Source organism: Oreochromis niloticus, linkage group LG9 (assembly GCF_001858045.2).
Source record: "Oreochromis niloticus isolate F11D_XX linkage group LG9, O_niloticus_UMD_NMBU, whole genome shotgun sequence".
NCBI classification, from domain to species: Eukaryota; Metazoa; Chordata; class Actinopteri; order Cichliformes; family Cichlidae; genus Oreochromis; species Oreochromis niloticus.
Genome location: NC_031974.2, coordinates 31,583,591 through 31,609,713, shown reverse-complemented (window position 1 = coordinate 31,609,713; position 26,123 = coordinate 31,583,591). Strand labels below are relative to the sequence as shown.

At 40.4% G+C, this 26,123-nt stretch overlaps 2 long non-coding RNA genes across 2 annotated transcripts; both read left to right on the top strand.

The window, feature by feature from the left end:
- Positions 1 to 3,203: 3,203 nt before the first annotated feature.
- Positions 3,204 to 26,050, top strand: LOC112847943 (uncharacterized). The gene is made up of 6 exons (XR_003221787.1): positions 3,204 to 3,608; positions 14,433 to 14,462; positions 14,609 to 14,630; positions 14,757 to 14,886; positions 22,189 to 22,381; positions 25,327 to 26,050. It is a non-coding gene; the product is annotated as an uncharacterized LOC112847943 (long non-coding RNA).
- Positions 10,380 to 13,557, top strand: LOC109200060 (uncharacterized). Its single transcript, XR_002060272.2, has 5 exons — positions 10,380 to 10,666; positions 11,389 to 11,467; positions 12,048 to 12,201; positions 12,567 to 12,653; positions 13,035 to 13,557. It is a non-coding gene; the product is annotated as an uncharacterized LOC109200060 (long non-coding RNA).
- Positions 26,051 to 26,123: the final 73 nt, after the last annotated feature.

Genomic DNA, 26,123 nt, shown 5'->3' with positions numbered 1-26,123 from the left:
AGATCCTGACTGCGTGTCACTGGAGGCAGATGATGCAAACATCTGAGTGTTAACTGAAAAGTGAGATGGACTAGAGAAAAGAGCAACAGCGGAGATCACCAGGAATGGGAAAACCACACATAAAAAGTTTTTAAAGTATGTACAGTGACTGTAGTAGACGGTTTCAGTTGTTTTTAACACTCATTTTCATTTCACTCTTCTCCACGCCTGACTGAATGACTGACAACAGTACAAGCCCAATTGTACCACATTGTACACTGCCTCCATGTGGCAACAGAGCTCTCTGCAGGCAACAGGGCTGGTCCCAGACTGGAGTGGACAGTGAACACACTGGCCGTTTCTCAATTCTCAAGTACGCGAGTACGTACTCGCGTTCTCGGTGAGTACGTACTCGCCGAGAACGCACGGGAGTACGTACCCGCCGAGAACGCGAGCACGGACTCGCGATATGTACAATTGGAACACCTGCGTACGTGATGATGTCACAGGTCCGGAGTTTTTACTGCCGTCCCCTCTTAATTTAACTGTGAGTAACATGTTATGAAGCTTAACTTTAATCACAGCCAAACCGGTTTACTCAGGAACAAATAAAACACTGAAATAAACCAAACATTAACATTTAGAAGTGATCTAAGTGACTTATACATCATTTTTAACCTCAGTAGTGAAACCTCTATTAATAAAAATAGTGTACATGTACATACGTGTACATACCTTAATAAAAACAAGCAGGTGAGATGTTAGAACGCTTTTATTTCTATTTTAGTGGACACTCAATACTATAGACAGCTGCTGGAGTTTCTTTAACCTGAGTAGTGAGAAGACCGCGAGCGGGGGGGGTGAGGGGGGTTGAAAACGATGTGCCGGGAGTCCGCTGTTGAGTTTTGGACGAAATGCATTCTGGGATATTTAGCTGTACCAAGTCCACACCGATGCATGCTTGATAAAACGGGCGGAGCGAGAACACATCCGGGACTTTTTCGCGTTCTCGGCTTGATGCGTACTTCGAATTGGAACAGTACTTGGTCTCCGACTGATGACGTATCACGAGTACACGAGAACGCAAGTACGCACAAGTACGCATATTGAGAAACGCCCACTATCTCTGCCAGACTGATTTCTGATTAACAGAAATGATTTATAGAACAGAAATTATTTGTTCAATGGTTGCACATAATTTGCATTACAATGAAATTTTGTCACCACCCAGTGTGAAATAAGAGCCTTCCTGTTGTGGACAAGAAGCAACCAGACCCCACTCAAATCTCTGGCTATCTGTAAAACTTTCTCAGTGAATGCCATTGTTTAGTTTTGTCCTTTAATAAAATGAATTACAGACAACTTGTCAGATTTTTGGTTGACTGTTAAAGTTACTCCAAAGGACCAGATTGTTACCAGACTCCTGCAGTTTGGACACTGCCCAAATCACTCCACAGAAGACGCCATTCCTTTTTTTTCTATATCAAAGCCTGGCACAGCACTTCCTCACTGACAGACCCCAACAAAATAGGAAAACCTTACTTTTAATAAATTCAAATTTTCATCTGGACAACATTCTTTGTTAGAATAGAATAGTTCTTGATTGTCATTGTACATGTACAACAGTGCCCTATTTCCTGTGGGGGAACCATGAGGTTGCTTTGTTTGTGACTGCTTTTGTTACAGCAAAACCCAAACAGTTGATCAGAGTTATACACACCACTTACATCTATCAAGTTAACACTGGTCTAATATGCTTCAGTTTGCATGGTTCACTCATATGTGATATATTGCTAGCTACTAATTTTATATTTTGTTAGGAAAATGGAAAAAAAGTTTAGCCATTTTTTTGCACATCTATTGAAATATGTACACACATAGATGGGAATATAGTTTCTAATATAAAAACAGAGCTTTACAGTTGACATTAGACACAACCACCTTTATTCTTAAACAAACCTGAAGCTTTCTTATAGTGTCTCCAAGTAATCGTCTGGAACTTTTCTCAAGCCTTCTTGAAGAAAGTTGCCTTTTGTTCAGTTTACTTTGGTTCAATTCAGTTTTATTTGTAGAGTGCCACAGCACAACAAGAGTTACCTCAAGGCCCTTTATATTGTGAGATAAACACCCTACAATACTACAGTTCTGTTTTCTGCAAAGATAGTACTTCTTCAGTAATGTTGAGGTCCAGACTATTTGGAGTCAGTCCATTACTTAGTGTTCCATTGTGTGTTTTTCTATCCAGGCATGCTTTTACTGCATTGACAGTATGTTTGGAATCAGACAGCCTCATTTACTTATATTTGCTTGGAAACACATTTACCTCCAGGTGAAGCAGAAAAAGTGGTAACAATGTACGAGACAAGCCTGCACCTCTAAGGGATGAAATGAGGAGGAAGTCTGACTGTAAAAAATGAAATAATAGTATCTGAGGACCAAGGGGGAAGCCAGAAGTACAGCTGTCCAAAGTGTTTTCACAGACAATCATTTAAAAATGTGAGTGCTAAATATAATTTGCCTTGAGAAACTCATTTTGACTCAAGTAAATAAAACTTTGGAATCAAAAGTGATATGAAAAGACGAACACTACCACAACAACAGAGCAGTTGGAGAATAAGGACCATGTAGCCTAATCTGTCAGCCCCACAAGAGATGGAAATGAAAAAAAAAAACAGAAAAGAAAAAAATAATCCAGATTCTCAAGTGTGTTTCTGATGGAAAACAGGAGTTGGGATTCCCAGGGGCTGGGTGTTGTTGCCGTTTCCTCTAGTCCAAGGGCGAAAGTCGGGCTTGGCCAAGCTGCATGGGATGCTGGCTCACCTCTTCCTGGGCTTCGTTCCCCAGATGCGCCTCCCGTCCTGGAACCATCGAGAACTAGGGACCTGTTTACCATATTTCTGCATGTCAATCCTAACACACATGGAAATCAAGGCATCCAATGATCTTGGCAATTTATTAGGTGATAACGCTTCATTTAAACTATTGAGAAATGCTCCCCGGAGAGCATTCTCCTCCCACCCCATCTCCTTCGCCAAAATCCAAAAGTCTATGGAAAAATCTCCCAAGCCTCCTCTTGCCTTGCTTGAGGTTGAACATCTTATGTGCCGCAGCATCAGAGCTCGAACCTTTGTCACAGCGAAACTTTGTTAGGAAGTCATTATATGACAAATCAGGACAAGCTTTTAGGACAGCCTGTGCCCATTGTAATGCTCAACTACCCAGATAGCAAGGAGACATTGAACTGATGTTGATTTTTCATCTGATCCATCAGAATCGTCAGGATTGAAATGTCAATGCAAAATCAATGTTGAAACAACATTAAAATACTGATGAAACCTGACATTGACATTGAAATAACATTGATTCACTGTTGTTCTGTTATCGTTGATTGTTGATCTATTTATAGTTGACAATGTGACAACAATCATGTTGAAAAACCATTGATTTACGGTTGAGCGGGAAATTAAAGCTGCTACCACATGGACTATTCCATAGCACCCCTCTCACAGTGGTACATCCCATCAGGCAGTGGGGAATTCCATTTAAGCTCAGCAGAGTTGACCAGACGTTTTGTCAGAACACTGGAGAAGACAGTAGGAGCTCCTGCACGGCACTCTCGGCTGTATCAGGTAAGAGTGTAAGAATTTAGTTATTTGTTATTTGAAGGTCGACTTATGTATGATATTACTAAAGCTAACTTAAACAGAAGGAGAAAAGTATACATTTCACAGAGAATACCAACTCTGTACAAAGAAAACATTTTCATGACATACATTCATGTCTTTCCCTTGTAAAGCTACGAGAGTGCTTTTGTTAGCCCTGTGGTCGGCTTGCCACCGTGCACCCCGACTCTCGCTCTATGGCTGCTGTATGCAGAGTTAATTCCCTCAAACGATTTACAAATGTGTGCAATATGATACAGAAATGTAAAGTAGCCTATACAAATGTGTACAATGCGTGTGTTACATTTGAAGATTTGACCGCACCCGCTTCCATTTATAAACACGTGAAAGAGTTGCCTGAGACTAATGACTGTAGAAAACATGGAGGACGCGACGGCGCCTCCTCCCATTGTGCAAAAATGAAGCCAAAGTACCCCGCTTGTGGAGGCTGCCATCTTGCTTTTTTGGAGCCAGAGGCTGTGTCCGAATTCAGGGGAAGGATGCTCATAAGGACACTACCTACCTACGTCACAAGGTAGTGTCCTTAGACGGACGGGTAGTCAGGAAGTGAGCGGCTTGGACAGCCCCCTTTTTTCTCCATAGAAACTTTATTGAACAAACAATGAGTATCCAACATAACAGATGGGCTGTGGACAACCTCCTAGCCTTCAACTCCGCCCTTACTTGCGTGTTTTTCTGGACGCTAGCGCCACAGCGCGAAAACTTTAAAATGGACCCAGAAATGTCGCTCCGTTGTTTGGACAATTTTATTTCTCGAGGAGCTAGAAAAACCTTATCGTCGTCGCCCGCACGTTTTGTATCTTAGGCTCATCAGAGACAAACATGTCCAGGTAAAATAATTTCCTTTAATCTACACGCATTTAGGAATTACTTAGCTAATTACACGGATAATTGAATTATTGCCAGCGTTGTGCCAAAAAAGTGTTCGCCTGCCAAAACTGATTTCCAATGTTTCCGAGTTTAATATGTGTAATATCTTTATGTATGTTGGTAAATAGACTTCGGTGAACATGGTTTACAAAGGGGTTTTATATATACAATAATTACCTGTTGTTCAAGTATCTTTATAACTCTGGTTATAATGTAGGTACAATTGATATATTTGTTGCGCTGTCTGCTGTCCTCTTGGCCAGATTACTCTTAAAAAATAAATTTCTAATGTCAATAAGATTATTTTTTTTAACTGGATAAATAAAGGATATATAAAAGTCACTGCCAAAAACTGATTGCAGCTTCTACCTTGTTACAGGAATGTTGCTGGTGGCAGGTGACTTGATATCACTTATGAGGGACACATTTGACATGTTTCACGTATTATAGACCAACAAGTTATTCATAGCAGGTTAAATACGAGCAATCAGTTTAGGGCAAAAACCGGAAACCAGTTTTTGGCAGACGATCATTTTTTGCCACAACATCGGTCATTCTCACACATGTACTGTATCATATAAAATATATAAACTAAATATCTTTGAAACGTATAGAATCTAATCTTTTGTTTGTTTGTTTTTTTTCATAGCACTTTATCAAACTGTTGTCTGCTACAGAGTTACAAGTATTATACTAATAATATAGCATCCACCATCTCCTGCTTGCATATCTCTGTAAACATCTTAATGGTGTGGCAGCCATGAGTTAGCCAGCCCTGCAAACCCTGTGGATGGACGATGCAGTGGACAGTGGGAGGAAGCATTCTAAAGCTCTCTTTGCAGACCACCCTTTGTGATTCTCCACTCGCCAACCAGAAAAGACAAACCGCAGGTCTCCGTTGCAGCAGCTCATCCACGTCTGATCTTGCTCGGGCAGATTCAGCAACACTGCCAGAGACTTCCTGTAATCTATTACAGTTGTTCAAGAAACGGTCCAGGAACAGGTCACTCAGGTTAATCCTGTGTGAACAACTGAAAATATTGTTTTTCCATCTTTACATACTGTGTATTTGAAATATTCTTCTTTAATTGTTGTTGTTATTTACTTTATTGCTATCAAATAAATATCCATGTAATATTGTTCAAAGTTAGCGTTATGTTCATACGTGTTACAAATGCCTGTAAATCAAATTGAGTTCAGTGACAATTACTGTTTGTTTGAATCAATTTATTAATAACATAAAACCTTTAAACTAATGCAACACATATAACAATGTAACAAATTTATTCAAATAAATAAATTTCTCAATACATAACTCATTTGGGAACTAATCTTTCTAGAAGTGAAAACAGTCTGTCCGTCCTCTCCCTGCTCTCCTCTCCTCAGCCTCTCTTTGCTGCCTCATGTCCTCTCTGATGAGGTCTAGCAGCTCATCATCCCTGTCTCTTTTCCTCTTTCTCCCTGTCGTAGGTGGCTGAGCCGCTTCGTCATCGCTGTCGTTTTGGTCACCCACTGCTGTGCTTGGCCCTGGAGTGTCCTCAGGGAGAGAGGAAATTAGGACAGGAGGCTTAATGGAAGGCATCTGTCCTATCACCTCATCCATGAGGGCAAACCAGGGCCAAGTAGCAGCAGTGGGCTTCCCACTGACCCCCTCTCCTGAGCCTGGAGACTTGCAATCCTAAAGGCAGAGGAAATCAAAAATGACAGCAGGCAAATAAAAACACCACAACAACTCTTAGTAATTGCACATTTATTAACTTGTGTTCTTAAGAATTATCTTCTTGATAACACACATACGTACTTTGTATTCTTTAAAGTTATCTCATGTCTTCTGGCCTGAAAGGGGGTGACTTTCCCCTGCAGGCCCATCCTCTCCAGAATTGTCCTGATCACACACAACAAATAAGAGAAGAAAGGACACCATAGCAACTATGTTAATCCCTAAGCCCAAAGGTTTTCACAGCAGAACACCAGAGGAATACCGTCTGGACATCACAGGTTCTGTACAGCAGCGGTCCGTGAGTCGTTTGGTACCGGGCCACGAGAGTTAAGGCTCCGGTGTGAAATTTATGGTTTTCAGGGTTTTTCTCGTTAACTCGGTTTCCCTGAGTCTTTTTCTTTGTTGTAGTGGTGTGTCTTATTTTGAAAGAAATATTTACACGTTACCATAGCGACCAGAGAGCATTAAGCGGCAGAGAGGAAGATGTTACTGTCAATATTGGCGCATTTTCAGGAGGACGCTGCTAATAAAGTTACACAATTACACAGTACATTCACGTTTATTATTATATTTACAAAATACCACAGTTTTTGTCTTGGTCGGATCATTTTATGTGGTTGTATTTATCCGCGATACCTTAAAGGCTCCGTGTCTGACATAAACTGGTCTGTGGCGCAAAAAAGGTTGGGGACCGCTGCTGTACAGCATGAGGGTTAATAGGACCGCACTCATATGAATATGATGTGTAAATTGATTTATTCTTGTACCTCCACGCCGTAGCGGCCCAATTCTTCACCCCAGTGAAGAGGTGATCGTTTTCTCCTCGTTTTAATAAATTAAGCCGTTTGGTCTTTGTTCCCCACAACATATCACCAATTCGAAAAAATCAAAATTAGCTGTATGTAAGCGGCAATACATGATAAATCGCGGGACCCCCGATACAAGCTGGTTTACGGTTAATTTAAAGAAAAGAAACATGTCTATGCAGATGCCCAAAGCTTAACAAAATGACCGCTATAACAATTTAACTTTTGTACAAGCAGATTTTCATATACTTACATTTGAAAGTGTTTTCCTCTCCTGCTTCGACCACCATCGTTATCAGAAACAAATCTCCTCTATTACCCGCAATATAGTAGGACATGAAGGATACATCGGACCATCCTTAGAATTCAGGGCAAAGTAGGACGCATTTGTCGCCACATTTTGAGTACTCTTTGAATTCGGACAGCCTTCGTTGCGTCGCCGTGACGTCATTGCCTCCAAAAATGGCATTGGCGCATCCTTCCCCTGAATTCGGACACGACTAACCCTCAAATTCGCGGAAAAGTAGGACACATTTGTCGCCACATTTTGAGTGCTCTTTGAATTCGGACAGTCCTCGTCGCGTCGCTGTGACGTCATTGCCTCCAAATATGGCATTTTAAGCATCCTTCCCCTGAATTCGGACACAGCCAGAGTCTGCGCAGTAGTGACTTGAGGTGGAGCGACTGTGTAACGCTCCCGCCCACACACCCGCTGGACGTGACCGCAAACACGCCCCCCTACACTTTTTACGTAGCTCCAGTTTTTTGCTGGTTTACCGCGACTGACGACTCGTTTAATTAAGGTAAATACAACAATGTCACTGTTATAAAAAAAAAAGACACACAGCTTATCATCTTATAGTTCTAAAATCACTCTGTTGTTAATTCGTTTGCTAGATTAGCCGCTAGCATATGCACTGTGTTGGAGGCTCGTTGCTAGCTAGTTAGCGATGCTACACACCTGTTATTAATAGTCTGTATTATTGAAGGATTCAGCACTTCTTAGGTTTTGTTATCCATTTTTAGACAGCGATGATCATCTGCACACTCTACAGACGCCCAGAGTTACTGTTAATATCAAAAATATAATGCTGTCCTTTGAGATTTTAACATAAGACTGGGAGTGTAATGGATCTAAAACTGTTTAAATCTTCAGAACCCTCTACAGCCTGGTAACATGGAAACTTTAAAAACATCAGCAGAACGTTTCAGTAGTGTAGTCTAATTTGTTCTTTTCATTTAATAATAGAGTCCCTATTTTATCAACAGCTACATTCACCCTGGAGAGAAACTAGTGAGGGAGACCATGAGGACCAAGCTGGGTTTCCTGGGGCCAGAGGTTTGGAGAAACTTCTTCCCTTTCTTTCATCACTGCTGTCCTGTGCCAGAAGTTCTGTTGACCCACTGAGAGAGGCTTCATTTAAGAAACACCAGGAACACTGAAGCTCATCGCATTGATCAAGCAGGACTCATGATCTTCACCAGCAGCTCCCTCACAGGGAAATCTTCAGCACTCCTCCGTAGGCCCGATCCAGGAGATGGATAAACCCAGCATTTCATGAACACTGTGATGGAGACCTTTGGTTTGTGTAATGTTATAAATACTCGGATACTCCCCAGAGGCTCCGGACTTTTACATAAAGATATTATATTCAGTCTTGTAGAAAGTTATATATTTAAAAATATATTATCCTCTGGTTACTCTGGTATGAATAACTCTGAATTACTTTATGGTAAATAACACACTATCTGTAAAAAACTGTGAAAGAATTCCAGATCACAAGTTTGTAGTTCAACATACAAGTGACGACCTTTGACCTTCATCAGGTTTTATTTAATTGTGTTAGAGAAAATCTCATATGCTCTTCATGCAGCTGAGTACATCAAGTGTTTAAAACGGAAGCTGTGCAGGTCTGAGATCAGCAGCTTTCTGAAACACCAAACTGAGGTCCTGTTAATGCTGATATATAGTGACACAGTTAATGGGTGATTAATCCTCTTTTGTCTTCAACTTTATCAATAAAACAGCTGCAGTTTTCACTACAGCACGTGTGGTACTTTAACCTTTGTACTGTTTTCATCAGTTCATTTCCAGTTAACATGTGAACATGTTGGATGATCTGTCTGCTGTCACTGGGTGGTGCTGAGGTCTGAATCTGAGGGCAGCTCCTGTAATCACAAAGAGAACAGAACCATCAAACTCAAATATAAATTTTATCCCTCAAAATTGAAATAAAGCTGATCCTTCTCTGTTCTCACACACTCAGGATCTGAAATTCTTGTCTTACATTTTTTTTCAGTATTACAGTACAGTACAGTATTTTAATCCATAGTTACTGATTAATGATGAGTTACTGAAGTACAAGCTTTTTAACAAAAAAAAAAAAAAAAATGGTGTTACTGTCTTTACAGATGTGGCAAGTAACTGAAAACATGCTGTTGTTTGCACATATTTAATAATCAGCTCTGCACAGGAGCTGAAACAGAGTCCAGCCTGTTGGTTTTACAGTATAATACTTGTAATAAAAGTACAGTAACAGTAATTAGTGATTGAGTAGCCCGGGGCTTCTCTTGATTTCTTTCGTCAGGGTAAATTCATTCACCTGCACAGATTAGCTAAACGAACCCCGACAGCAGAGTGCTCATCTTAGCTAGCTAGGTCTCAGGACCTAGCTAAGGACTGTAGTTACGGATTAGCTTACAAACACGTTTAGCTTACCGAAAAAGTGCAGCGGGGTCTCGGGTCCTTCTGCCGGGTAGTCCAGTTTACTGAAGAGCACCTCAGGCTGTCAGGTTAAAATAGTCCGTGTTTTCGTAACGTAAACACTGGCCCTCCTCTCAGAGCCTACGCTCTATCTGCTATTCCCAAACAGAGATACGCAAGATTCTCCGTGACTGCAGCTGCCAGTCAAAGCTGTTATGATGAAGTTTCACCCCAATTTAACATCGCCGCGGTAGGAATTAGAATCAAACTTATGGGAGAGGAGACCCCTTGGACATCAATCAGCGTGATGAGAACTATTGATAACAAAAGAAAGAATCTTTGGAAAAAAATTATCTGAGGAGAATAAATTTATTCTAGTCTGACCCCAGTCCCATCCGCTAACATGGAGGAGGCGGGGTTTATGACCTATACACTGTAAAAACGATAACTAGTAATTGTTGATTTGAGTAAAGTTTTCAAATTAAACTGACTTAGAAATAAAACTTTCCATTTACAACCTAAATTAGCTTGTCTGCCCAACAAATTTCTTCCATTGTTGTCCTAACTAAGATTTTCTAGCGAGTATAACAAAGATTATCAACTTTTGAGTAGATTTTTTGAGTCAAGTTGGGAACCGGTGGGAAACCCCGTAGGTGACTGGCACACGTCGTGGTCTGAATAAGTTTGAACTAGACCAAACGAGTCTGAGCAGACTGTGTGATAGTGGTTTGTCCATGTGTTCTGAACTGAAAACCTGCTAAGAAACTTTGAACAAACGTGGCCAAAGTTGGATGAAAATTACAATTTTTCGACCATTACGGATTTTACCTGGTCTGAAGTTGGAGTGTATTATTTGACCATTTTTTGGACAGGTGCGGGAGCTGCCGGCCATTTGCCCTAGCAGGTAAGCTAACGACATCTGTTATTAGGATTTTCTACAAGCGCTAGGCTGCATCCTCCTGAGGACCCAGGAGGGTGGAACGAGTAAAGCACTGAAAAAATGCCAAACAATAACATATTTAAGTCATCTAAGGGACTTATATATCATGTTTAAGCTAGCGAAGGACCGCGCGGGGGGTTGAAAATGATATGCCAGGAGTTCGCTGCTCTCGCTGCTCTAGCGAGCCTTGAATCCCCAGCTAGCTATCGAAGCTGGTGGTAACAGACGTCTCCGAAAACGTAGAAGCATTTTTGCAAAAATGTGTTGTCTTAATAAACTGAGCAGATATTTGAAATTTACACAGCTACATTCTCGCCTGAAAATACCTTAAAAGTTTACTTTGTGACCCAGAAAGAGTAATAAGAGTAATATTAAAACTAAGTGGCTGCCGCCATTGTTTGAAACTAGAATCGGCTGGGCCGCGCTATGAATTCTGGCATAGGGTGGGCCACGAAGGATACACCTGACCTATCCTTCAAAGCTGTGGAAAGTATTGTATTGTTTTGAGAGCCTTTTTGTTGGTGGAGTATTGATTCTATGTACAATTCCACGGGTAGACGCGATCTGTACGATCCGACTTTGCACATGCGCAGTAAGGATCGGGGAGTCCGATCCGTAACTTTTTTCTCGATTTTTTTTTCTACATTATATTGAAATGTTTTATTATTGCAAACATTTTCTCTCAGGCGGAGAGAGGTCGTGGAGTGTCAGCCTATGGTATCTGAGGTCCAGGAGAGATGACCTGCGCTGTTTTGGTCTGAGGAGGTAAGACTGTCCTAATTTATTTATAATTTAATTATTATTCAAATTGGGCATGATTTATACTTATATTGAAGCAGTACGGTATTTGCTGGGGTAATGCATTGGCCAACTTTATTATCTTGTGCTACCACTCCAGTCAAGGCCCTTGCCAGTGTTATATTGAAATCCTTACCCTGAACATTTCTGCCAGTACAAGAGTCCCCATGCTAAATCGAAATTGTGAAACAGAAAGGCAATCTCATAATTTTGACTTAGCATGTATTTTTTTTCTTTTTGTGCTAGAAATAGGACTTCTATAGTCTGAGATTGTTAGGGAAAGAATACTAAGGCAGGTCACAGAATCTGATTGGTCACATATTTTGGTGCAACTTAGAACATAATATGTATTTTCATATTGATACTGGGTTTTGTGGGGGGTGTTTCTATTCCTGTGCAAAAGACGTATTCATGAGAGATTTTTGAAGTAGGTTTTGCTGTTGATAACACAGTCAGGGATATAACATGGTGCAGACTGTCCAAGACAGCTACCCAGGAATTTTCTGTGCTGAATAAATGACAATATTTTGGTGAATGTATTGTTTAGATATCTGAAAATTTCATCGGATCACAAGCAAAGACCTCCTGGGGACCTTCAATCACTTGACAAAGTTGTGCCTGGCCTGCTGAAACTGTACTGGTCTAAGAAGGGAGCTCTTGGTGAGGAGATGGAAGACCTCCTGGATAAACTTGATGAACAGGTGAGTGAAGTGCTCCTTTATCTGACATTTTTAGAAGAGAGTATACTTTTCTCTTAACAGAAACTGAAAAAGATGTTGGCTTCAAACAAAACACATCAGTGGATATGTCAGTAAAAATGAATGTCATGAGTCATTGCTTTATTCTTATTTGGCAGTATTTTTATTTAATTTGTAAAACGAAAGTAAAATTGTTAACATGGTGTTGTTGTTGTTTTTTTGGGGGGGGGGGTTGTACGTTTTGCGTGTTGCTGGGTCTGACCTGTGCTTTACTTTCATTACTATGAGAGTTCTGATTTTGCATTGTGTATAGTACACCATGTTACTTCACTAATTGGAATTCTTGTTTTCCACTGAATACTCTTTAGACATCCAACACTGTGTCCAACGGGCACTGAGAGGCCTGCCCATTTTCCTCAAGAGAAGATGCAACAGAGGTTTTCCTGAAGTGCTTAGTAAGTACAAAAAAGTAATGCAAGTAAAACTAATTGCTATGAGATGTTTTTAAAGGATGAGTTTATCCAAAATGGAAATGTACACTTTCTCAGTGCAGTCCAGATAATTTTATAGTGGGGATTGCAGTTGTCATAACTCTCACTCCTTTTTTTCTGCTGAGCAGCAGCTGGGCATTGTTAGTGGTTGTTCCATAGCAGAAAATATTTTTGTACAAAACTCACAAGGTGGCATTAATTAAAAGAAAATAAGCTTTTTCTTCTTAAAACCTCCATGGGTCAAACGACCAGCATGGTATAGAGGTTAAAGTTAAAATCTTTAGAAATTTGTTTTGTCTTTAGTTTTTCTTAGCTTTCAATAATTCATATTTTACTTTTCTTCAGGACACTGACATTTTGGAACCAGTGTTGAACGGTGCATCAGTTGCCATCCTCACCATCCTACAAGATGACGATGCTGATACGTCTGTGCGAGAACATGCAGTTGTGTTGGAAGGGGACATCATGCTACATAACATTCCAGATCTCTCTACTGCCCTGGCACACCTCTTTGGCCTTCTGTATGCCCTCGACATTGATTATCCAAAGCAGATGAGTTTTACCTTTGAAGCAATTCAGGCCATCTTATTTTGGCCTGGTCGGACAATATGAAGGTGAAGTGGATAAATCATTATTCGAAATGTAAATTTTAGTCAGATGAATCTGTATTGTTGAGAATATATGGTGAAAATTTGTCTTGTAGTATTTTAAAAGATTTGTTATAGTGTTAGTTTCCTCTTCATTGATGGTAACATTTCTAAGAACTTTTAACTTCCATAGTTCATCATAGTAAGCCTGTGTAAAATGTCAATGTCTGGGTGCATAGGCAATCGTTTGTAGCACTACCCTATTTAATGTGCAATAGTTATGTTCAGCTTTTACAAGACGGTCAGGGTGTGTGTGCATGAATTATTAAGTTGCTGGACACTTTTCTTTTTTGGTTCTGGACTCTAGAATTTTAACGTCTCTGCTGGGGTGCTCAAAGCACCCAAAAGAAACTGGCAACACGTTTTTGTTTGTTTATTTCTTTTCTTTCTTTCTTTTTGTTTTTTTTTAACAGAAATTCACCCTACTACCCATGACATTCTGAAATGTACTGAAAAGACTGTTGAACAAAATAAATAAGCTTTTAGATAACATTGAATTGTGCTTTGTTTTATTCTATATCTATTTATTAAGTGTTTTTTCAAGTATAATAACAACATACATTTTCCTTTGTTTATATAGGTAAATTTTCAACTCACTGGAGTAAGAATTGTATGATTACTCAACAAGAATATCTGTGTTTGGTGAAGGCAGAAATACATGGCATTGAAACCAGAATTTCTTCGTTAGACTTCCAGGATTATCCTAATTAGGTGAACAAGAAGATCCAAGTTGGCAGAACTTGTAAATCTTAGTTGAGTCAACAACAGTTGGCAAAAGTTGAGAAAACTCAAAAATCTCTTGCATCATGTTGCCTTGAAATTTTACGTTTTCTCAACATTTTCTTTTTTACAGTGTACTGCAGCCAGACACCAGGGGGCGATAGAGACGTTTTGGCTTCATTTTTGGGGAACTGTCGCGTCGTCCATGTTTTCTACAGTCATTGCCTGAGACCGAATGATCACGTGACATGCCCACGTGACTTTCCGTTTCCGTGACTTTAATAATGAATGTTCCCTACCTGGAACTTATCTTGAATATCATGTTTTTCCTCTTTTTATTGACTTTGTTTTTTTTTTTTTCATTTTCTCATTTCAGATCAGTAAAGTACAATCCAACCATAAACAAGTAAGATACTCGTGTCTTTAAATTTTTGTTAGTTTTTAACCATTTTTGTGTGATGTTGTAAATTTTACTGTAACTTAAGGCAAAATAAGCAAAAAACACAATGCAGTTCAATACTGGTCTTTTCTTTTCGACCAAATTTTCCCCAGCCCCCACGTGTGAAAGTACCAGGTAATAATGTAACGTTTAGTGTGTGTGTGTGTGCGCATATATGTGTGTGAGAGAACAGGAACCTTTGTAGACGAGTTGTATGTAATTTTTTAAACATTTTTCTAAACGGGCTCCACCACTCTGCAGTCTGCCCCCCAACCCACTACTAGCACCCATCATGATGCCCCGGCCAGCTACCGGCTCCTTTCGCCAACCTACTTACACAGCCATGCAACCTCCCCAGCAAATAGTCTACGTTCAGTGCCTTCTAACGATGGTATGCTTTGAAACAATGAGCTGCATCACAATGTCATTGTAATCTTAGCTTCAAAACACTAATTTATGCTGCTGAATATCATCATATTTTGCTTTTTTAGATTCCAGAGAGTCTGAGGCAAGTTCTAAAATGTTGTACTTTGACATTTTACACAGGATTTCATTTATATGTCAAAGGCTAAATTGTAAACAGTTTTAACACATTGAACTACTTAAACCTGAATGAAAAATGTGAAGCCATCACTTATGGGATATAGTTGTTTTTCTCATCACAATGTGTAGGTTTCCTGCGAATGGAGCCTTAGCTTGACGCTCCGCTTAGTCCGTCTTTCCATATCCAAAAAAAACAACAGTCCTTGATAGTTTCTCAATATTTACTTCAAAGGTCCAAGCAGGTACACAGCAACAGAATTCCAAATTATGAAAACTTATAAAGCTCAATTCAAAATGGATGAAGAGAGATTGCGAGGTCAAAAAACCATGTGGCTCCACTCTCCTCTCGCCCAACTTCCTGTTTCTTCTGCACTATCAAAATAAAAGCATACATTTCAAACTAAACTGCATGTAGGCTCCTACATTACCGGCCCCTAATTGTTATCAATGTCTTTGAAACAATTACTCCAAAATCTTTAACTTAAATTAAAAGGTCTATGGCTACATTACTTAATTGAACTTCAACTATCTTAAAGAAATCTTCTTTCACTTTCCTCCACTCAGAGGAAACTAGTTCTTGACTTTCGAAGAGTGCATCAATTATCTTCGGCTTCTTGCAAAAGGCACAGCTTTGTAACTGGTCGACAAAGCTCATTGGTCTTGGTCTTTACTTTCACCTGACGCACCAGACCTTTCTGGTCAGGAAAGATCTCTACGATTCTTCCTAGTGGCCATGAATTTCTGGGTGCTGTGTCATCTACGATCAGCACAACATCACCAACATGGAAATTTCTCTTAGGTGTAGTCCATCGTTGACGCTCTTGGAGCTGCATGAGGTATTCCTTGCACCAGCGTTTCCAAAAAATGTCTGCAAGATATTGGATTTGTCTCCACCTGCGATTTACACATTGGGCATCCTTGCTGAAGATTCCTGGGGGTAATTCTGGTTTAACCTTCAGTAACAGGAGATGGTTGGGTGTTAAAGCTTCCAGGTCATTGGGATCTGAAGATTCCTTTGTAATAGGCCTGCTGTTTATAATAGCCTCAGCTTCACACAGTAAGGTGTGGAGACCTTCTTCATCCAACAGTTGTTCTTTTACTGTGACATTCAAAATTTTTCTCACTGAGCGGATGAGTCTCTCCCAGCTTCCTCCATGGTGAGATCCTGCTGGTGGATTGAAATGCCATTGGATCCCCCTTTACTGCAGTGATTTTACGATCATACTGGAGTTCCATTCTTTAATTGCTTTCTTTAACTCACTGTTAGCTGATCGGAAGTTGGTTCCATTATCCGAGTACATCTCTTTACCTTGTCCTCTTCTGGCAAGGAATCTTCTGATGGCGTTGAGACACGCATCAGTGTCAAGCGAAGATATAACCTCCAGATGTACAGCTCTTGTGGTAAGACATGTGAAAATGACACCATATCTCTTTACTTGACTTCTTCCCCTTTTTACCAGGAATGGACCAAAGTAGTCAACACCTACTTTGGTGAACGGCGGGTCATCAGCCAGGATCCTGCATTTTGGTAAATCTGCCATTATTTGTTTGCCAGTACTTCTGTGTAGCCTTTTAGAGGTGACACATTTTGACAAGAACCTTCTAATGGCTCCATTTGCTCCAGGGATCCAGAATTTTTGACGCAGATGAGCCAACATGTGATTCCGTCCAGCGTGAGCTGTAACATCATGGATAGGTCTCAACACAAGCTGTGTGATATGTGACTCTTTTGGCAAGATGACTTGCTGCTTAGCATCATCTGGCATCGCTGCTCGACTCAACCTTCCTCCAACTCTTATGACTCCATCTTGCAGTACTGGAGTCAACTTGTAGAGAGAGCTACTTTTCTTCACCCTTTCATGTTCTTTCAGCATTGCCAAGTCCTGTTCAAAACTTTGCTTCTGACAGTACTTTACAATTTCCATTTCTGCTTCAGCCAAATCATCGCAGGTTAGATTTTTTCCCTTGAAAGTTTTCTTGAATTGGCTCATCCTGATTTCCTCACTCATTGTGCTTGCTTCTTTTCTCTTTGCTATTAATTCCTTGAGCAAACTCTTCAGTTTCATGAACCAGGCTACAGCACGCTTTAGCTTTGTCCAGGATGAGTAGTGATTCATCAGCTGGTCTACTGAGCCTTTGAGCCTTTGCATCTGAATGACATGTGTCTGAGCTTCTCTTTTGACCTCTAAGTCATCAAAATCCAGCATTCTGGCATCTGGATTCTTGGGCCACTGATCTTCTGAGCAGAATAGGAAACTTGGTCCCGAAAGCCAATTGCCACATTTTAAGAATGCTGCAACAGTCTGTCCTCTAGACAGATCTACATGATCTGCTGGGTTCAAAGTGGTATTGACATATCTCCACTGCCAAATGTGAGAATGGCTCAAGATTACTGAGATCCTGTTAGAAACAAAGGTCTTGAATCTTGTGCCTTCACTATTCAAGTACTTTAGCACAGCTATCTGTCCAAAAAACAGATTCATGCAGTTCTACTTCTAGTTCCTTCTTTAGAAGTTTATCCATCTTCACTGCAACTGTTGCGGCAATCAATTCCATTCGTGGGATGGTTGGACACTTTAAAGGTGCAACCCTTGCCTTTGCCATTACCAAGGTGGACTGAGTCTCGCCACTTGCATTGCGCAGCAACAGGTAGCTTGCTGTTCCATAAGTGTCTTCGCTTGTGTCAGCAAAATGATGCAGCTGCGCAAAGACTGGTGCACCGAAATGCTTTGACTTGATGCTCCTGTCTACTCCAAAGTCGTCAAGCCTTTGCAAATCTGCAACCCACTTATTCCAGCTCTTAATGACTTCCTCTGGTAGGGGTTCATCCCAGCCGTATTTCCTCCGACATAAATCGTGCAAGATTTGTTTTGCACACAGAATCACCGGAGCAACAAATCCCAGTGGATCAAAGATGGAGCTGAGAAGGGAAAGCAGTCCTCTTCTACTGTTTAGTCTGTCTTTAAGATTGATCTTGAACTTGAACTGATCCGATTCAGCACACCACTGGATTCCCAATGCTCTGTCCATCGGCAAATTACTCTCGTCCAGATTCAGAACTTTAAATCCTTGTGCTCTTTCTTCATCAGGAATTGAGTTGAGCACCTTTCTGCTGTTGCTTGACCATTTTGTTAGTCGAAATCCGCCTTTTGCCAACATGTTCCTCAAGTCAGAACACAAGTTGATTGCTGCATCTTCCTCTGCAATTGACTTAGGACAGTCGTCCACAAAAAATTTTTCTTGACTGTCCTTGCAGCTTCTTGACCAAATTCCCTTTCGAAATCAGTAGCGCATTTCTGAAGTGCAAAAGATGCAACACTTGGCGAAGAGGTGGCACCAAAGATGTGGACCAACATTTTGTGTTCTGCAAGCTTCTCTTTGTAATTCCCATCAGGCCACCAAAGAAACCTGAGGAGATCCGTATCTTCTTTGCTAACTCTGACCTGGTGGAACATGGCCTCCGTGTCAGCCATTACTGCCACAGTATCCTGTTGAAACCTCAGGAGGACTCCCACCAGTGAGCTTGTCAAATCCGGTCCCTGCAAGAGATGCTGGTTCAGCGATGTTCTTTGAAAGTTTGCCCCACAGTCGAAGACAACACGTAACTTTTGCTTGACTAGATGTCTGACTCCATGATGAGGCAAATACCATGTTCGTCCCTCCATTGACTTACATTCAGCATTGTTCATTTTGATCGCATAACCCCTTTTTAGGATATCATCCATATATGCAGCATATTCCTCGTAAAACTTGACATCTCTGGTGAATCTTTTCTGTAAGTTCAGCGCACGTTGCATTGCGACTTCTCTGTTGTTTGGCAAGCACAGTGTCTTGTTTCTCACTGGAAGACAAATACTATAATGGCCATCCTCCAGTTTTGCAGACTGAGACACCATGTTCAGAAACTGACAATCTTCCTTGGATATTTCAAGACTTTCGTCTTGTCCCGCATCAGGAAAGTCCTGCTTAAACTGTAGCTGCCAGAGCTCTTCCAACCTGGCTACTGATATCCTATTCACAGTCACTTGTGCCAATCTGTTTCTCCCACTCACGTCGCCTCCACTCCTAAGTGGTCCATTTACTGTCCAACCTAATATTGTTCTCACTGCGTAGGGTCCATTGTCCACGCTGTTTACCACCTTAAGCGGTTCCATGGCTTTGGGAACATTCACTCCTATGAGTAATCCAACATCCGCTTGGATAGTGGGAAGTTTCACTTCCGTCAGGTGAGACCACCTGTCAACATCCTCCTGGCATGGGATATTGTTTTTACTTACAGGAATGTGGTTTTGTGCATACACCTCTGAAAGTTTAATAAACTGGCTACCATCCAGACTACTGACTTCCAGTCCAGTCACAATGCAGGTGTTCACAACGGATTAATTTCCCATCGTTCGGAGTGAGATTTTCGTCGTTCGTCCGTTCAGGTTCAGTTGTTTTATCAGTGACTCTGTCACAAAGGTGGCTGAGCTGCCTTGATCTAAGAATGCATATGTTGTTACTGTCTTGGTTCCTTTCTGGGCCTTGACACGTACTGGAACGGTTGGAAGAATACAATCTTCCTTACCGGCCCCAGTCATGCTGAAAGTTGCTGTTGTTTGTACAAGAGCACTTGATACAAACTGTTGAGCAGTCTCCCTTGTTGTTTCTTCTTGTGAGTCCCTATTGGTGATGTGCAGCAGGGTAGGATGCAGTCGAGAGCATTCTTGACAATGAAGCTTGTCTTTGCAGCTGCTACTCATGTGACCATGTTTCAAACAGGCGAAACACAGTCCTATGCTTCTCAAAAACTCAATCTTGTCCTTATGAGGCTTGTCCTTGAGCTTTCTGCAGATTTGTAGGTTGTGTTGCTCGCCCTTGCAATAAACACAAGGTTTGCTGCTTGAATCCACTGGGACAGTCCGTGTTTTTGATGGCACTTGTTTGGCACTTTCTGTCTTGTTTTCCATTTGAGGGTCAGTGATGGCTGTTGTAAACACTTCCTTTGGTTTGAATGTCTCTGGGTATTGTGGCTTTGCTCTTTGTGTGAATGAGTCCTTCATACCTGTAGTACTTTCCCTTATATTTCCATAAAGTGGGTGTAGCACGTACCTAACTTGCTGATTGATAAAGTTGACAAAATCCTTGAACTTAACTCTTTTCTTCCTTTTGTCTTGCAGGTCACAAGCATACTTTCGCCACGATTCTTTAAGTTTGTAAGGAAGCTTGTTAGCTAATGCCCTTAGGTTAGACGTATTATCCAAGTCTTCCATGTAATTAACATCTGTCATTGCATTGTAGCAGCCGGTGAGAAACAATGCAAAGGACTGTAGTGCAGTGCCATCTTCTGGCTTAATTGTCTGCCAATCTAAGGCCTCTTTTATGTAGGCTTCAGCTATCTTAAAGTCATCTCCAAAAAACTCTTTGAGCATTTGTTTCGCCCTTGTATAACCCACTGAAGGTTCCATGTGGATGCAACTTTTAACCAACTCATGGGGTTGTCCACTCGTGTACTGCAGCAAATACTGTAGACGATCACGATTATTATCAGTACAGCTTTCAATTCCATGTTCAATGGAACCGATAAAAGAGTTGTATTCAAGTGGATCTCCGTTGAAAGTTGGAATGGAGATGTCAGGTAATAGAGATGCCTTGTGATTCTTTACCAGGTACTCAGTGACGTTAACTTGCTGAGAAATGGCTTGACACAAACTATCAAGCACTGGTTCGCCAGCCCTTTGAGTGTTTGGCACAGGCACTGTCCTTTCTTGCATTGGTGTCTGCACATCGTCGTCGTTGTAGGGTGCAGATGAGACATAATGCGATGTTGGGTGGAATGTGGTTTTAATCTCAGCCATTCTGATCATCATCTGCAAAAATGCTCATGTCTGGCTGTGTATCTGCATATTTTTGCAAAACTTCCAGTTTTGCATCTGACTCAGCAAGGGCAGTCTGCATAGCATGCATTTCCTTTTTAGCCTTTATTGCAGCCTCTCTTTGTTTTTCTTCTGCCTGCAATTGAGCCTCCTTTCCTTTCATTTCTGCATACCAATCCGCTTCTTTCTTTTCTATTGCCAAACTCTTCTCCAGAGCTGCAGCCTTTGACTTTAATGCAGCACGCTCCATTTCTACCTTTAATCTAATAGAGGAAGATGTAGAGGAAATGCTTCCACGTTGTGATCCAGATCTACTGGAGCGTTTGCTTGCCGACTTTGATGATACCGACCTATTATCTGCCTGCTTTCCTATGTCATCCTCTCTGTTCTGTTCAGAGCGTTTCATGACTTCATTCATCCACCCTTCACATTTCCAAAAGAAATCATTCAGGGACTTGTTCTTTGGATCAAACCAACTATTTTGATCTTCCAAAAATTCATCTTCACTCAGAAGTTGTTGCAGGTCAGAATTTAGGCTAGTAAAGTCTTGCTGCAAAGAGCTATAGTCAACTCGTAATTTATTTTTAACGAGGTCAACATTTGCATCATCTTCCATTAATTGCTCAATTTCTTTTTTCATGCCTGTTAATTGGGAGAGCTTATGTCTACGTGCATTGACATTTCTAGTCTTGCAGTCTTCCACAGCCTTCTCAGTCATTTTTACAATCCTTTTTCCACTGTTTTGTTCATCCATGGCAGCAAAATTCCAAACTCAATCAATACACATGCACCTCAGCAAATTGAAAAAAGGGCAAGGCAATTTAAAACTTACTGTTTTCCATCTTCAGTTTTTCCTTGGTTCGGTATTTCCTTCTTTCTTTATAGTCAGGCGTTTTCAAACTCCATTAATCCGTGAAGAGCTGGTTTTTTGACTAATGTAGGTTTCCTGCGAATGGTGCCTTAGCTTGACGCTCCGCTTAGTCCTTCTTTCCATATCCAAAAAAAACAACAGTCCTTGATAGTTTCTCAATATTTACTTCAAAGGTCCAAGCAGGTACACAGCAACAGAATTCCAAATTATGAAAACTTATAAAGCTCAATTCAAAATGGATGAAGAGAGATTGCGAGGTCAAAAAACCATGTGGCTCCACTCTCCTCTCGCCCAACTTCCTGTTTCTTCTGCACTATCAAAATAAAAGCATACATTTCAAACTAAACTGCATGTAGGCTCCTACACAATGCTTATCCAGTTTATCACAAGCCAGTATTCTTTGTTTTATTGTTCTTTTCAACAGATGCAGGCTTCCAAAAACTTACAACCATGGTGAAAGAGCTGACCAGAGAAGTCGGGGCCTTCAGTGAGGAGTTCAGAGCCCTCCATTAATCCTGCAGCACTGAACCTGTTGATGCTGGGGTATTGCCTCTGGATTAGCCTTTTAACAACATAGATGAGATGAACTGTAATGACCGGAGGCAAATAAAGCAATGGTAAGTTCTTAAAGGTTATGGGACCTTTGTAACCCAGAACTTTAGAAATTGTCAAATTTGGTTAAACTGCTTAAAAATGGCCTTCTCCTGTATGTTCCGCTTGAATATACAACAGCAGGCTATCGTTGGAAGATCCAACAAATAGGAATAGAAATACATTTCACTGTAAATGGTTTGGTTTATTCATTTTATCTCTAGAAAATTAGGCTTTGAGCTTTTCAGCTAATGACTCTTTGAGAATCAAAGTGAGGCAGCAGTTTGCTGATTTCTGCCTTGTGACTTTCATATTAATCAGCCTAGTAGTTTAGATGCTTTCTCCCTGCTGAAGACAATTGATAAGAGGTTATTCATATTTAAGATCTAATTTGGCCTTTTTCCTTCTTCTTCTTTTTGTGTTTGTTTGTGTCTTAGATGGTCTGACTCAGCAGGAGGGCGTAAACGCTGTTTCTGAGTTTGCCTTTGCCCCAGGGGCGGATCTAGAAGGGTGGCATGGGGTGGCAAGTGCCACCCTAAAATGATCCCTTGCCACCCCAAGTGCCACCAAAGTTTTGCATATGACAGTGTTGTTTATTAAAATAGCATTAACAGTTCGAGCGTAGTTACAGTCAACAGTGAATATAAATGCTAAAACTGAATATATTGAATAGTGTTACCCCCCTCCACCATTAACAAATGGTTCAGCCCATAGCAGGACCGGCTTTTTTCTTGTTTTCAGTAGCAAGCCATGCTTATGATTGTGCCAGAGCACATTTTGAACAACACCATGGGAATTTCGGATTTTACACAGGTGGTTGGATGTTACACTCTGGAAATGGAAGCAAGGTGAGTGTTATTAACTCTCTGTGGTCCACGGACACGCTGCACCTCCAAATCACATGACTATGTTAAACTGACATAGCAACAAGCTGCAGCCACGCTGAGTCTCTGTTTCAGCCCAGATTGAAAGTTCGCACTTCAAAGTATATACATTTTAATTACAGGCTGGTAAATCCAGGGTTATGATTATATATATAAGCCACGCTTTTTTCTAAATACTGTCGTCACGTTTTTGTGTGTGTGTTTTAAGCGTTTTCTAAGGACAGCGCGAAAACAGTAAAGAAAGGAAAAAAAGCCACCTCTTTCCTATCGAAAATGTACCATGTCGAATTTTAAAAAAGTCAACACATAGGATTTGGTTGTTTAGGAAGAGGGAAAGTTTTGGGAGTGACGGTAATGGCAGCGAGATAGAGCGAGAGAGAGAGAGAGAGAGAGAGAGAGAGTTTAGATGTGGGAGATTTGTGACGTTTAGTGTGGAGTGTATACTTAGTGTGTTGTGTTGTCTTGTGTAGTTGTTCTGTTGTGTAGTCGTTTTGTTTTATGTGTCAGTGAGGGCACTAATGAACACAAAGGCACATTGCAGTGTAAACACTGTCACTAAGTAGAAAACCAGCGGAGTGATACACCTCCTGTTGTCAGGCCTGTAGGTTTGTCCCTGTGCTGTTCTCCTCTGTCTTTTGGTGGACAAACTTTTTTTTTTTTTTTTACTGTGACACATAATTTGTGGGGCATCTTATTGCGACACCTGATTGTTCTCTCATTTTGGTTTTAGTAATATTTTTAAATGGTTGTACAAAATGGAAAAAAAAACGCAAGTGTATTGGCTGCATTTTTAGATAAATAATTGTATATGTTTACAAAATGTACAATTTATATTTTCATTTCAAGTTATAAAAATTTACTCAACATGTCTGTGGGGGTTTTTTTACTGTAAAAAATACTACTAGCATTTTAAGTTCTTTGTGTGATTTCAGATCAGTAATAGTACTATTAATAGTAATAGTAGTACTAATGCAGTATGTCAGTGAAAAAACAACTAAATTCATTTGAGCTGAAAAGAATGATACCAAACAAGGCAAGGAGGAAAAAATAAAATGAAACAATTTGAGGGTGAAATACAAACGTAAACTCAAAAGAAGTCAAAAATGTCTGGTTGTATTTCAGACCTCAGTGGGTTAATCCAACAAGTCATGAAAAATTAGGTTTAAATTTTTGTTCATGACAGTGCAGATTTCTGACATTTTGTGTAATTTAAGCATGTAACAATGTGACTGTTTTCTAACAAAAAACAGTGTGAAACTTAAGTTAGACTTGTGTTCGTAAATGAACCGCCCCATGTTGTGTAGCTTTCTAGATTTTATACTTATTGGGCTACATATTTATTTATTATACAGGCTATACAGTACATAACATCAAAACTTACATGTTTTATGTAACTAAAGTGTTTAATTATGTGGGCTACAGACAATAATTAAGTTATAGACTATATTTATATGAAAAACGTGTATACTTACTACATTTGAATCATTTTAACCATATGTAACCACCTGCATATGTGTTTGGGGGAAAAAGGCTTTAATTTTGCCACCCCATTTGGTTTCTCTGCCACCCTCATGCCACCATAAGAAAATTTCTCTAGATCCGCCCCTGCTTTGCCCAAGCAGTGCAGAAATGTCTCCACTACGCTCCAGATCACATGGGTGGTGCAGGATGCCCGATATCCAGCCCGATCCCCGAGTAAACTAAAAAAACATAAGTGATCTGTAACTAATACATGTAACAAAGAAACTTTTTTTAATATAATAAATTACTTTGTTATTGATACAGTTGTTAAAGTACAATTGTTTCAATAGTAACCAAGGGTACAAAAGTGATGGAAAATCAACATCAGAGTTCAGTGATTCAATATCAGAATCTGACATTGTTTCAACATTAACAGTGTTTGAAAATTTGACGTTGAATCAATGTTAGCGTTCAACATTGATTCAATATCAAAACCTGACGTTGTTTCAATATTAAAAAAGGGTGCAAGAGTGACATTAGGTCAACGTCAGATTTCAACGTTGATTCAATAGAATCACCTGATATTGACTAAACATTGTTTCAATGTCTCCTTGCTATCTGGGTAGTCAGCAGCTCTACCATGAAGGAGATCTTTGTCCTGTCCGAAGAAACGTCTTGACTCTGCTGGCGAAAAACAAGTGCACACTGAGTCAGAAATCCTCCTGTCTTGTCCAACTTTCCCGAGAATTCTTCCGAGGCTCAGGAGGCGGCGAGGAAGGAAGCAGGCAAGCGGCCACGACACTGAGAGGTAGCAGAGGTGGCGGAGGATTAGTAATACCAGGAGGGTGAGGCTGCAACATACCTTTGATTTCAGTGATACACTGAAGTAGAGCACCTTGAAAAACGCTGGAGCATTTTTGTGCCAATCCAGTTGGTCTCGCTGCAGCAACAGAGTTTGCCAAACCAGATAGGTTTGGCAAACTGTTAGAATTATTCTTTCAGGTTTCCGAAAGCAGGACCCAAACATAGGATTTCCTAAGTTGAAGACACTGTGGATTATTTGCACTGTTTGTCTTGATTCACTGTAAACACACTGAGTGACACTGGGCCTTGCCTGACAGGCGGCAATGCTAAATGGCTGTGTCATTTTATGTCATGTATATAACTCTTGACTTGTGTGAACAATTGTAACATGGTTAACATCATTGAAAGACACTGACCATTAATTAGGCTGCAATACAGAGAGGAAATTAAGCTCTCAATAAAAAGTATGTATGTTTATCAGACATTAAATGAGGATTTTATTAGGATTATGAAGTACATAAAATTACAGTCTTACTGATTTTCATCTCTTTACACTGTTTTAGTTTCCAGTTTTTGATAAAAAAAAAACCCCAACAACTTCTCAGCTCTTTTTTCAGTT